The 12,267-nt window shown below is 40.8% G+C and overlaps 1 protein-coding gene across 1 annotated transcript in view; it reads left to right on the top strand.

The window, feature by feature from the left end:
* Window positions 1-12,267, top strand: part of PPP2R1A (protein phosphatase 2 scaffold subunit Aalpha) — a 2,558,186-nt gene that overhangs the window by 2,291,534 nt on the left and 254,385 nt on the right. The gene's annotated exons all lie outside the window — the stretch shown is intronic.

The raw sequence follows: 12,267 nt of genomic DNA, 5'->3' as shown, positions 1-12,267 counted from the left end.
GGGCAAATGGACCCCAAAACAAATGCTTCTGCATATCAACCAGAAAGAGATGCTAGCTGTTCAGAATGCTCTGACACCCTTCAAGGATTTAGTTTATCCAGGACAACTGCTGATAAAGACGGACAACACCACGGTTATGTGGTACATAAACAAGCAGGGGGATACACATTCCTACCCCCTTTGCAGACTAGTCATGGCATTGTGGAACACAGCTTTGACTTACCAAATACATGTTCAAGCTCAATTCCTGCCAGGAAAACAAAATACTCTGGCAGACGACCTAAGCAGAAATCTTATGGACCCACACGAGTGAAAACTGGATCCACAAATCTTCAGCATGTTAACACAGAAATGGGAGAGCCCAGACATAGATCTATTTGCCTCTCCCCAAAATTATCAACTGGATAAATTCTGTGCAAGGAGTTATAACAGACAAGCATGGAAAGTGGATGCCCTATCCCTCAGTTGGAAAAACCTATCAGTCTATGCCTTTCCTCCTCTGCCTCTTCTCTCCAAGGTCTTACTAAAGGTCAGACAGGAAAAACCAAAAATGATCCTAGTGGCTCTGGACTGGCCTCGCCAGCACTGGTACCCAATTCTAAGGAATATGTCTCAACTCCCTCCTTGGTACTTGCCTCAAATACCTCATCTACTGTCTCAGCAGAACAATCAAATTCTGCACACTCAGCTCCAAATTCTGAACCTTGCAGCATGGCTGATCATTTAATTATTCAAACAACACCTCTCAGTAAATCTGTGATGGATGTCATTTTGGAAGCCAGAAGGCCTAGTACTAGAAAATCTTATGCTGATAAATGGAAGAGATTGTGTGCTTGGAACCAAGCACAAGGAACGGATACAGCAAAGCCCAATATCCCTCAGATTTTGCAATATTTGACTGAGATGCTTGACAAGGGCCTATCTTTTTCTTCAATAAAAATCCATGCCTCTGCCATCTCGGCTCATTTCAACACGGAGCCTCCCCTCTTTTCTCATCCTCTGCTTAAACAGTATCTTAGAGGGGCCAAAAATTTAAGGCCTCCCAGAAGATCACCATCTCCTGCATGGGACCTCAGTTTTGTGCTGGAAAATCTCACCCTGCCTCCTTTTGAACCAGCAGCTACTGCGGATATAAAATTTTTATCTTGGAAAACAGCTTTCCTCTTGGCAATCACTTCGTTTCAGAACTACAGGCTGTCATGGCTGTGGAGCCTTTTATTACATTTTACCCGGACAGGGTGTCCCTCAGGACCAATCCTTCTTTTATGCCTAAGGTGGTATCCAGTGTGGCTCTTAACCAAACAATTCACCTGTCAACATTTTACCCAAATCCACAGAACAAGGGGGAGCAGATTCTGCATTCATTGGACGTACACAGACAACTAAGATTCCACTTAAACAGGACCAAATCTCTAAGAAAGTCTGAGCAACTACTGGTGGCATTTGCTGCAGGATCAGAGGGGAAGGCTATATCAAAGCAGACTATTTCTAAATGGATAAGCCACTGCATTCGTTTCTGCTACTTGCACCGTGATAAAACTGTGCTCAAGGGGATCAGGTCACATTCCACCAGGGCTGCTTCTACCTCATCAGCTTTTCTCAGAGGGGTTCCAACCAAAGACATTCTAGAAGCTGCTACTTGGAGCTCTGTTCATACCTTCACAAAGCATTATCATTTACCTCTCTTCTCCAAATCCAGGGCATGCTTTGCCACTGCAGTTCTGCAGGGCCTTATAGCCGCTCCTAATACTGTTTAGTTCCATCCTCCCATCCATAGCTTTGGGATTCTACCCAAATGTAATGACTGCAACAGTGAAATACGAAGAATATAGTACAGTTTTGTACACTTACCATAAATGTAGATGTTCGAGTGTATTCACTGTTGCAGTCCGGGTTACCCACCCACCATCCCCCTTTTCTATAACTTCTCTTTCCTTCACTGTATTCTGAAGCCATTGTGGTGTATTTGCTTTCAGATGAATGTAAAGTTTATGTTGCTAAAAGTGCATTTACATATATTTCTGTTTAGTTTTATATATATATCTATTTGCTCCCCGTTTGGGGGGTACCTGACATCTGGGGCAAGAAAAACTGAATAAAATGGTGTCGGCTGCATGTTTTATACCCCTGACGACCTGAAGTCATGGAAGAGGAGACAGCAACTGACACAGGACCCAAGACTTTGTTATTCAGGCCGACTGAGGGCAACCTGCCAGCAGATTACCCAAATGTAATGACTGCAACAGTGAATACACTCGAACATCTACATTTATGGTAAGTATACACAACTGTACTTTGTGGTGTGTTTATTTGGGTAGGTGGAGACCTTTGGTTTCGACTTTAGAGCCTCGTTTTTTTTTTTTTTTTTAATTTTTTCCAAGTGTTTTTTTTTTTTTGGGGGGAAAGCGGCTAATTGCAGCCGTGAATTGAATCGCCGAGTTGTGAGCACAAGCTAGTAATGCTAAAGTTCTTATTTTGGTGGTTGTTTATCAGATTTTGTTCCTGCCACAGTCACGAGAAGCAAAACTCAGTATTCTAGGGGCATTTTGGCTTCTGGTGTTGTCTATTGAAGGAGATCGTGCTAATGCGACCTTTGAAATGGAAAGTGTTAAGTAATGTTTAGTTTACAGAGTACTGTACACTATTGCAGCTCGGCAGCTCATTCTTCCTTTAACCGCAACTTCTTGAAGTATGCAGTTGCCCTTGAAAAAATATAGGCTGGCTTTAGTAGTCTTTCTGATAAGCAGAGATTCCTGAGTTGGATCACAAACGTACATTTCATAGCAGCTGAATACATATTTACTGACATGTTATATCCATAAGCTATGTTATTATCTGTAAATGAAGACAGTCTATAAAATGCAGCAAAAGTGCTTGAAAAGATGTTATGTTCATTATTGGTATCTCATATGACTGTAGATATTACATACTTTCTCTACTCCTTTTCATTTGAATGTTTTTTTTTTTTAATTTTCTCATCACATACAACCAGCCAAGAGATTTGTTCTGCTCTCATTCGTACCCTTTACATTAAAATTTCAGAATGGTTTGATACAGTCAACTGATTCCTCCTCTAAAAGATGCAGCTTGGGTAGGAAGGCAATAATTTCAGCACCTTATTTACGCCTTTGTATACTGACGTGAGCAAGTTCCTCACACCCTTACTGCCCACATCTCTTCACCAAAAGTTATCAAGGGATCATTTTTTGTCTTCTGCACTTTTATCAGCTTTGATATAATCATTTTGTTTTCTCCATAACCTTTTCTTACAATACTGTAGATATAAAACTGTAGATTTACCACCTTCCCTTTCAAATCAACTGATTTATCGTATATTTTGCATGTAAAGTGGCCATCTTTGTTTTCCTAACATTTACATCAGTCAATTCTGATTCATAAAGACATCCAGAATAATTATCTGTCATTTACTGGGTCCATATGTTGTAGCTAGAGCTGGTAAGTCATCAGCATGTCTCAAAATAAAGTGCATCTTACCCTTTATACCTTATGTGATTCTATGATACTTCGGTATTACTATTACTCAGGGACAGAAACGATTCCAAAAAATGATGGTAATACTTGGGTTATTTACTGTGAGCAACCATAAGCAATGAGGTTCCATTACAATATTTAATGCAGGATATTGGGTTGTTCTTAATATATCAAAATTTCAAATCAGTTGACTAGATGACAAGAGCATAAATAAAGTGTGCAGTAACCAATGTTAGTATGTAAACTTTGTACAGAGGCATATGCCTTTTTTTAAGCTCATGACAGAAACACTAGTGCATAAAGACTACTGCCTTCTGTTGTTAGTGCATTTCTCCATTTAAGCCTGACCCTTTTTTTTTTCTTCCTCGTCATTTGCATGATTGGAGATGCGGTTGCAGATGTTCATCGTGCATACAGCTGCAGTCATAACAGATGGGTTTTCCTGCCGTCAGGCGGGTCCTCGGTCGGCCGAATTCCAAAGTCTTGGTCCGGCGTCGGTTGTCGTCGCTTCTTCCCTGACGTCAGTGCGACAGGGGTATAAAAGAACCAGCCAACGCCATTTTCTTCAGTCTTTCTTGCCGCGCGGTGCCCGAAGCAGAAGCAGTTCGCAAGTGCCAGTCGGCCAGCTCCTGAGATTACAAATATTTTTCAACCGAAGTCTTCTTAAAAGCTAAGTACCCCGTTGGGGAAACTTTTCTTGCCTCAGACCGATGTCAGACAAAGTGAATAATTGCATTTCATGTGGGAAGCAAATACCGCATAAGGATTTCCATTCCCTCTGCATTCCTTGCTTAGGCCCAGACCACGACATCTCGGCCCGTGCAAAAAATTTAACTACATTATGTCGTCGGATACTCCGACTCCAGTTTTAAGTAAAAAACGCAAATATAAGGACCGACATACGAGGTCCACAACTTCTACCGACACCACACCAAAGCCGACTACAGGTGGTCCGGTTCTCAGTGAGGCGCCTACGCAGCCCCTGACTACCGATGACTCTTCCTTAGCGGTGTCTTCAGTGCCCGAGGTCGCAGGCTCTTCGACCCACACCCCGACTACAGATACCGTAGCCGTTCTTGGCGGTGAAACTCAGAGTTTAGACAGGCCTGCCACCTCTCAAGGTGTCTTCAGGCCTTCCACTTCTTTTTCCATCAAGGCTTTCACTAAGTCTAAAGCAGCCATGCATACTAAAAGACAAGCTACACAGGGCCATTCTCAAGGCCCCATGCCTAAAAAGCAGATGCTCAAAATGGCTGAGGATTTGATTACTCTTATCAGGGGTTCTCAACCCCCCCTGGACATAAGGCCCAGAGTGGAGGAAGAATCCCCTTCCTCGGACCAGGCCTCCATTATTTCAGAACATTCTGAAGACCAGGAACATTCTTACTCCCCCTTTGAAGATTCTGATGCAGAGGAGTCCATTCCCTCTGTCTCCCCCCCTGAGGATTACTCTTTTGGGGAAACTTTACATACCTTGAGGGAACACTTCCACTGGGAAGGCCAAGAGTACTCAGACTCCAAGAAAAGGCTCAGGGATTTCCTCTTGCTCCCTCAGCACAGGCCTCTGGCTATACCTCCTGTCTTAGACATACTTGATGATGTGTATTCGGAAGCCTGCCTTAATCCAGACTCTTTACCTCCAGCCCCAGTCAAGCCTGACAGGTATTACCAGGTTCCTGATTCACACCAGTTTCTATAGAAAAGCCATGCGGCTGACCCAGAAACTATTTCACAGGGTCCCAAGGGAATTAAGGCCTCCACTGCTAAAAATCCATTACCTTCAGAGAGAGATTCCAGAGCTTTAGAAAGGTGGGGGGAAAAGGTATACACCTCGGCCACCTTAACCATGAGGGCATTAAACTGTCAGTTTCATATGTTAAAGTACCAACAGTTTCTGTTATCACAGTTGAAAAGCAAAATGTCACAACCTGAACAACCAGACTTGAAGGAGTTGCAGGATTTGTTACACAGTGCCGAACAAGTGGGTAAACATACCTTGCAATGTGGTTTTGATGCTTTAGAGGCCTCATGTAGAGCTGCTGTTACAGGATCAGTCATACGTAGACATGCTTGGCTCAAAGAGCAAACCTTACCAGATCATGTTAAAGCTAAATTACTGGATGCACCTCTGCAAAAAGATGTCTTGTTTGGTGTTAAAGCTGAAAAGGTATTAAAGAAAATGGAGGAAAAGGCAAAATCAATGCAAACAGTGAAAGATTTCTTACAGGTACAACCTCCACGTTTCAGTAGAAATTGGCCTTCCAAAAATTGGTCCTTTCCAGCCACGGACAGACCCCAAAGAGGTAGATACAGGCGCCCGAGGGGTAGAGGGCAATCTCAAGGATCGTTTAGAGGCAGACAATGGCAAACACCTACACAAAGAGGTGGTGAGGATAGTTCACAGCCATTCAGAAAGCAGAACCAATGACTTTCCCCTTTGCATGCCAAGCAAGGCTCAAATGGCAGCACCTTTAGGCGGAAAACTGGCATTATTTTCAAAAAATTGGCATATTGTCACAAAAGACAAATGGATCCTGGACATTATAGACAGAGGCTACAGATTCCACTTTCACACCCTTCCAAAAATGAGGGGCATGCCAAACCTGACATACAATCAAAGGGCAGAGGCACAAAAACAAATTTCAGATCTTATGGTCATGAAAGCTATTCAAGAGGTACCTGCACAAGAACAGGGTCAAGGTTTTTATTCCAGACTATTCCTGGTACCAAGAAAAGGAAAATATTGAAGACCTATTTTGGACCTATCCATCCTAAACACATTTTTACTCGTGCCAAAATTCAAGATGCTCACATTACAGCAGCTTCTTCCCATGCTGGGCAAGGAGTCTTGGCTGGTAACATTGGACCTCAAGGAGGCATACCTGCATGTCCCAATCAGACAAGATTGCAGAAGATACCGCAGATTTCTTGCAGGTTCAACCCATTATCAATTCTCTGCATTGCCCTTTGGCTTATCTACTGCGCCCAGAGTGTTCACGAAATGCCTGGCATCAGTAATTGCCTTCTGCAGACTTCAAGGGATACAAATATACCCATACCTGGACGACTGCCTGATCCAAGCGGACAGCAAACACATACTTCTGAAGCACCTGGCGTTTGTAATAAAGTTGTTGAAATCTCTGGGATACACAGTCAACAAAAAGAAGTCAAGACTAATACCCTCTCAAACAATAATTTTCCTGGGTGCCAGCTTGGATACAAACACCCAGATGGCCTACCTCACACCAGAGAAACAAGGGCAACTAACTCAATACTTCAGAAAACTGGGCTGACTGCAAGGAAAATCCTGCAGGCTCTGGGATTCATGGCATCTTGCATCCTACTAATCCCATGTGCAAAGCTGCATATGAGGAAACTTCAATGGTACCTAAAAAACCTATGGTCTCAACACAGCCACAGTTTGGAAACAATAATACCACTGATTCCATGTCTTCAAAAGGAATTTCTGTGGTGGGCTCAAGCATGCGAAAGAAACACAGGCCTACCATTCTGCAAGCCTCAAGCAAATCAAGTCATTACAACAGACACCTCGGATTACGCTTGGGGGGCGCACATGACAGATCGGTGCATTCAGGGCAAATGGTCCCAAAAAGAAAAGCACCTACACATCAACCAAAAGGAAATGCTAGCAGTAATAAATGCTATTACAGCTTTCAAAGACCTGCTGCATCCAGGCCAGCTATTGATAAGGACAGACAACACCACCGTAATGTGGTACATAAACAAACAGGGAGGAACCCATTCATACCCCCTATGCAGGCTAGCCATGTCTCTTTGGAACATGGCTCTGGAATTGCAAATCGAGCTACAAGCACAGTTCCTGCCAGGCAAGGAAAACACGCTGGCAGACAACCTGAGCAGAAATATGACAGATCCACACGAATGGAAGCTGCATCCTCAAGTTTTTTCAAAGATAATTCAAGCATGGGGAAGGCCAGACATAGATCTCTTTGCCTCCCACAGAAATCACCAATTGGCAAAATTTTGCTCAAGGACCTTTCACCCACAGGCCTGGAAAGTGGACGCACTCTCTTTCAGTTGGACAACAATGACAGTTTATGCCTTTCCACCTCTTCCTCTGCTACCCACAGTTCTATTAAAAACCAGAACAGACAGACCCAAGATGATTCTCATTGCTCCAGACTGGCCAAGACAACACTGGTACCCACTCCTGAGGAGCCTGACGCATTCCGCACCATGGATCCTGCCTCTAATGCCTCTTCTACTGACTTAGCACAACTTCAGAACTCTTCACAGTCAGCTGAAAACACCCAATCTAGCCGCATGGAGGATTCCTTGAATTCACAGCAGACCCTACTCTCCAAGGAGGTACAGGATATCATTTTGGAGGCCAGAAGGACGTCTACTAGAAAAGCCTACTCCGCAAAATGGAAACGGTTTTGTGTCTGGAATCAGAAAAAGGGTCAGAATCCTGGAATACTGCACTTACCTCAAATACTACAGTACCTAGCCGAGCTGCTAAGCAGTGGACTTTCATTCTCCTCCATCAAAATCCATGCCTCAGCCATTTCTGCAGAGTACAACACTGATCCTCCTTTATTTTCTCACCCTCTCTTAAGACAGTTCCTCAGAGGGGCTAAGAATATAAAACCCCCAAGGAAGCAACCAGTACCTGCTTGGGACCTCAATTTCATTCTAGAAAATCTAACCCTATCTCCTTTTGAGCCAGCTGCTTCAACAGATCTGCAATATTTGTCATGGAAAACAGCCTTCCTTCTAGCTATCACCTCAGCACGCAGGGTTTCGGAACTACAAGCCCTCATGGCTGTGCAGCCTTTCATCATTTTCCATTAGGACAGAGTTTCCTTACGAACCAATCCTTCATTTATGCCAAAGGTAGTATCCAGGGTAGCCTTGAATCAGGCTATCCACTTCCTTTTACCCTAATCCACAAAACAAAGGGGAGAGGTTACTGCATTACTTGGACATTCACAGACAGCTCTGCTATTACTTGGACAGAACAAAACCTTTCAGAAAGTCAGAGCAACTCTTTGTGTCCTATGCTACAGGTGCTCAAGGGAAGCCTATTTCCAAACAGACAATCTCAAAATGGATAGCCCACTGCATACGCTTTTGTTACTCTTTTCATGGCAAAACTGTACCTACAGGCATCAGATCTCATTCCACAAGGGCCACAGCTACCTCTACAGCTTTCCTCAGGGGGGTCCCTACCAAAGATATTTTGGAAGCAGCCACTTGGAGTTCTGTACATACTTTCTCCAAGCACTATCACCTACCATTATACTCCAAAACTAGAGCGGGCTTTGCCACTGCAGTCTTGCAGGGCATCCTGGCTCCTCCTAGTTTCACTTAGTGCCTACCACCCCTTTATTAGCTTTGGGATTCTACCCATCTGTTATGACTGCAGCTGTATGCACGATGAACATAGTACAGTTTTGTACCTACCATAAATGTAGATGTTCGAGTGCTAATACAGCTGCAGTCCAGGTTTCCCTCCCTCCTTCCCCTCTTGGGACAGGCCTTATGGCTAACACCTCCTTATACAACCTCATTGGGCTATTCTTTTATGGTGTATTTGCTTGCAACTACTGTTTTTATTTGATTATATTGCATTTGCTGTTTTACATAAATTTATGTTTTGCCTTCCTTCTGGGGGCACCTGAGATCTGGGGCAAGAAAAACTGAAGAAAATGGCGTTGGCTGGTTCTTTTATACCCCTGTCGCACTGACGTCAGGGAAGAAGCGACGACAACCGACGCCGGACCAAGACTTTGGAATTCGGCCGACCGAGGACCCGCCTGGCGGCAGGAAAACCCATCTGTTATGACTGCAGCTGTATTAGCTACATTTATGGTAGGTACAAAACTGTACTTTACCAGTCAGGAATCTCGTACTTAAGATATTGAGTGGCTACTCTGGCTGTGATTTAAGATATGCTTGAATTTCCACCCATAAAGTTGTCATTAAAATTAGTTGTGTGGAGAGGCTTCTCAGAAAATTTGCTCAACAAATTCTCTATATTCATATTTTATGTACTAAGTCACTATATGTGAGCCTGTTTTATTCAAGAAGTTTTATGGCATTATTTTAGGTTCTCCTGGAAAATTGCAAAGCATTCAGTGTTATGCCACCTTGTTACACATAGAGTGTGTATATATATATATATATATATATATATATATATATACACATATATATATATATATATATATATATATATATATATATAGCTGATGTAGAATCAGCAAAACCAGACTTTTTTCTTTATGAATACTAATCTTATTTGTGTATTAATACATATTTCAACAAACTTGTCTACTCTAAATATTCTTTTCCTTAATGTGCCCATAATCTCATGTTAAGCACTAACTCCATTTCAAAGTAACTTATCTGCTTCTGTGTTAGTATATCAAAGAGATGGCATAATGATTCAGTAATAGCAATGGTGACTTATACGTTTTTAACTCATTCAGATGCAAATGACATGCGTATGCCAAAACTAATTATAGTTTTGTTTGTTTCAAGGAATGGAAATTAATAGTCTATATTGCATATTTACTGTTGTGGGTTTTTCTAATGGACCTGACTTACTGACATCACCCTTAGTAATAGGAGCAGCTTATCTTCATATCAGAGATTTGTCTTTCGGCTTCAGTGTGCATAACTGCAACCATTATTTATGACAGCTCTTGATCTAGTAATAATTTGCTAAATGATTACAGCCATGACTTGGATTTAGAATAATTGTGTTCTAAATGAATATGAAGGTAACTAAAAGTGAAGTAATGCAACTTCAACTAAAAAGTGCACTTCAGCATTCAGTGGTTGGAGCTTTTGCCATGGCTTTCTGCTTGCCAGGATTGGCTCAGCTTCATTCAGGTCATTCAAGTCAGTATTCTGCTTTGCATTTTAACTCTTTCTTTCATCTCAGGATATTTTAAGGAGTATTCTGTTTCACTCTGTAGTATCTGTAATATTACATAATTGATGAATTACTGGATTTTTCAACACCTGTAGGTTAATAAACATTTTTTGTATTGTTTAATAGTATCATACTAAATGGATGATTATTACTGATTTGTAGAGAGACGGAAGTAGCATCTAGATGTTGCAAAAACATGTAGCAATTGAAATAATTTAATATAATGTTAATGTTGCTAGTTTTAATGTAGTTTACAATTCTGGTAGACTGACCTCCCGCAAAACAAATAAGAGAGATTTACACAGCAGCTTGATGTAGAGATTGAATAATCTCAAAATCTGAATGGGAAAGGAAAGAAAAGGAGAGAAAAGGAGAAAGGAAGGAAAAAAAGGGGGGAGACAAAAGTAAAAAAAAAAAAAAGTAAAAAGATAACCAATAGAAGACATTAATGCTAACAGGTTTTATATTTGAACATACCTATTATATGTTTTCCATATACAGTCCAACAATGATAATATTGTTGAAATATTTATTATACCTAGTGTATATTGTATGAATTTCTTTTAGATTATATAACTAATTTGAGTGATTTTTAATAATATATTTTGTTTAACCTTTATGTTTTGAATTGAGAATTATCGTAGAAATTATAGCGGAGAGGTGGTTGGTTGGAATTTTTCTGTTTGCTACTGTTGAATGTATGGAAATGTTTGGATATAAATTCTATCTAAGCAGGGAGTTTTAGACTACATATGGTTTGGGAAAGTTTTTGTAATGTTATGTTTACAACTAGCAAGAGTTATTGCATTGTTATGGTTGTCTGCAAGCATTCTACATGTATCCCTTTCATATACATCTTTAGTTAACAATTACATAATCATTTATGACTTACAAATATATGGGGAAGTATTTATAAAGTATATTTCCTGTTTGAAACTTATAGAAACTACACCTAAACTCATTGACTTAACTTCATGTCTTGTTTTAACTGTATACCACTAAACATTAATGACTTAACAGTTGTAAGAGAGGGAGTTTACATAAGTACTTAAGAATTTTCATTTCTCAGATTATTTATTTATTTTTTTTACAAGAGTCATTTATTGCAAATGAATATCAAAAGACTCAACACTAAAACATATACTGTGCTATCTAGCTCACATTATACACAGAAAAGAGGAGGTGTAGCAATATTATGGAAAAACACTAAACCTATACCTAAAATAATCGACACCTTAGTACTCTTTAGTACTCATTAGTACTCTTCAAGAAAAATCTTGATGATTGGATGGGAAATAGGAAATTCACCCCGGGGATCACTTCTGTGGCTCTGCTCGACAGTGGCACAAGAAAATAATTTTCTTGGGTGGCAAAAGCCAGAGTACCTTTTTGGCTGGGCTTGTATAAGCCCTAGAGCCGATAGCCTATGAACCTATAAAGATAATAAAGGCCTATTATGTTCTGTTACATTAGAAATTAACAAGAAATATTACACCCTTGTCAATTTATAGTGGTTTCCTGGAATAGGAGTAAGGAGTGTAAGGAAACAGAACAAATCATACTTCTGTTAAAGGGCACTATTATAATAGCAGGGGATTTTAACTGTATATTAAATGATGGAAGATTCTAGCTCCACAAAAAAAAGAAAACTAACCACATCTGCTAAAGAATTAAAAAATATATTGATTTAGTTCAAGTTAGAGACGTACATGATTTTGCAGTCTCAGATTCACTTTTTTTTCACTCACTATTCCCACAGACATAGAACACAAGCAAGAACTGATAGGGTATATATATCTAGTGACTTAATAAATAGTTTAGACAAGGTTAAGACTGTACCATGCCCGCTT

This window comes from Protopterus annectens, chromosome 8.part0 (genome assembly GCF_019279795.1).
Source record: "Protopterus annectens isolate FY-2018-M chromosome 8.part0, PAN1.0, whole genome shotgun sequence".
NCBI lineage: Eukaryota > Metazoa > Chordata > Ceratodontiformes > Protopteridae > Protopterus > Protopterus annectens.
This window is presented reverse-complemented; position numbering and strand designations above follow the sequence as displayed.